Source organism: Apodemus sylvaticus, chromosome 23, assembly GCF_947179515.1.
Source record: "Apodemus sylvaticus chromosome 23, mApoSyl1.1, whole genome shotgun sequence".
In the NCBI taxonomy this organism is placed as follows: domain Eukaryota; kingdom Metazoa; phylum Chordata; class Mammalia; order Rodentia; family Muridae; genus Apodemus; species Apodemus sylvaticus.
Genome location: NC_067494.1, coordinates 53,495,110 through 53,498,096, shown reverse-complemented (window position 1 = coordinate 53,498,096; position 2,987 = coordinate 53,495,110).

Below are 2,987 nucleotides of genomic sequence, written 5' to 3'. Positions count from 1 at the left end.
GTTGGTCAATCTTGTTGATTTTCTCAAAGGACCAGATCTTTTTTTCGTTGATTCTTAGTATTTTTCTCTTTGTTTCTAACTGATTTCATCCCTTATTTTGATTATTTCTGGCCTACTCCTTTTTTGTGTATTTGCTTTTTCTTCTACTTAATCTCAGTCTGCCTCATTATTTACCAACTTTGTTTAGATCCTCTGCTTATATATATACATTTTAAGATGTTTTTCCTCTAATAGGCTTCCATAATACTCACTCAATGGCCCTTACTTTTAGCTTTCTTCTCTAATGTTCCCACCTTTGTCCTTTTATTCTCAGCCTCATCCCTCTCTTCCTTCTTTCTGTACTCTTGATCTTCCCTTTACAGGACCTTGATTCATGCTCTATAATTATCTATTCTATTTATTTTTTTCTAGAAACCTTAATCTAGTGCTCCAAGACCCTCACTATATAACTAACCTTTGAGGTTTTATAGATTGTTGCTTAGTTTTTATTGATTAATAGCTAATATACACATAGAGGTGAATATATATGATAATTGTTTTTCTGGGTCTCTATTCATAATTTGGGATATTTTCTAGTTTGACTAATTTTCAAATTTCAATATATCACTTTTTAATAACATCCCAGTGATACTGCATTGCTTAAATGTGCATTTTCGTTATCCAGTTATCTGTTAAGGGAAATCTATATTGCTTCTAATTAATGTCTATTATAAATAGAGTAGTGATGAATATGATTGAGCAAGGTTCTCTGAAGTTGGAGGAAACATGCTTTGGGTATATGTCTAAATATACCAAATGTAGTGGCTATTCCTGGTTGTCAACTTGACTATATCTGGAATGAACTACAATCTAGAACTGGAAGGCTCACCTATGATCCTAATCTGGAGGCTCAGAGATATAAGTTTCTGACCTGGATCTTGGCATGGAGATCTTAACAAGGAGATCTCGAGTTCAATATCATCTGGGATTAAAGTCATGGAGACACATGCCTTTAATCTGGGCCACACCCTCTGTTGGAGACCTACAGCCTTTAATCTGGGCTACACCCTCTGATGGAGATATATAAGGATATTGGAAGAAGGAAGATTCACTCACGCTACCTTGCCTGCTTGCCTTGTGGGACTGAGCAACTGCTAGATCCTTGGACTTCCATCCACAGCTACTGCTGCCCATTTTTGGGAAGTTGGACTATAGACTGTAAGTCATTGACAAATTCCCTAAGTATATAGAGACTGTCCATATATTCTGTGAATCTAGAGAACCCAAACTAATACACCAAATATAGCTAGGTCATCAGATACACTGAAGCCAAATATCAGGAGGAATTGCCACTCTAAGTTCCACAGTAGCAGAACAAATTTTTACTCAAATCTGTAATGGAGATATGTTTCTCTTATTCTACATCTATGTCAGCATGAGCAGCTATCATTTGTTTTACAAATCTTGGCCCATATGATATTTGAAACATGAAATGTCAAGATGGTTTTGATTTGCACTTTCATGATGTCTAAAAATGTTCAACATTTCTATAAATGCTTGATAGCCATTTGAGATTTCTTATTTAAGGATTTCTGTTTAGATCTGTATCCCATTTTTAATTAATTTATTGGCTCTGTTTTTTATCTACTTTTTTTAGTTCTTTGGATATTTTGGATATTATTTCACTTTCATATGTGCAGTTGGTAAAAATCTTTTCCCATTCTCCATTTTCCTGCTTGTTTCCAATTTTGCTATCTTTTGCCATGACTAAAAATTTTAGTTTCATAAGGTCCTATTTATTAGTTATTGATATTAATGTTCTACGGAGAAAATGCCTTCTTTGGTGCCAAATACATCATTGCTCCCCCATTTTTTCTGGTATAGTTACATTGTACATGGTTTTATGGTGAGTACTTTGATCCATATGGAGCTGAACTTTTTGAGGAGTAAAAAACATCCTTTCATGATATGGTGATAAACAATGGGAAATGGCCAGGAACTAAATTGGAAACTTCATCAAATACAACACTTAATAGAGTATAAATACATTTAGGATGACGAGAGTAAACAAATGATTATTTAGGTGCTTATCTTCAAATGCAAGTGAGGATAGAATTAAGTAGAGTAGAGTTTCCTATATGAAAAATTTCACCAGTCTAAATAGACAATTCATATAATTCTAATTTGGTTGTCCTCATTAATAGAAAATCACTTCTGTTTTGAAATACAATACTAAATAATTCTATATGGTAAATTCTGTTTAAAACCACCATACAATGGGTTGATAAACCGTTGTCCACCTAAAAGATTTCACTGAAGTATAAACGTCTGATATTTTTCTTTATAAACACATAATTAAATTAAACCATTATAAATTAGTAAACTGTGTGAGGAATTCCAAAGCACATTGATGTACATATACAAATGTTTCTATTGAAACTTGAATTCAAAAATCTAACACAATACCAAAATCTCTATTTATCAGTCGTGAACTTTTTATTAGAGAAGAATAAAGAGGAAAATAAATTTGTATTAGAATCCACTTTTAAAATTATTAAGATCTATTTAAAAAACACAAGTGTAGGAAATACTAAACTTAGATTTCATAATAATTATATCTATAACAAGAAAATTAACCATATGTATAAAAGGTTGATATTAAACATTCAAACATAGACGCAAATAGTAGGACACATCATTAATCTGTAAACTTCAGATTCAAGGATAATTATGTCTCTATGAATTTATGGTCACTGTGTCCTAAACTCTTATTTGAAGGATAAACAGGGATATCCAGCTAATCCTTATAACACAAAATACTAAATTGAGTTCAAACTTGAAAATATTGAAGGGACCAATACAATGTGATTTTAATATAGGTGGAAAAAATAATACTCACAGACACAAATCCCATATTATAACTGTATAATTGATATTTTGAAGAATATAAAACTGGCTTATATCCTTGTATAATAGATATTTTGAAGTTTCATTATACAAGTTTATTG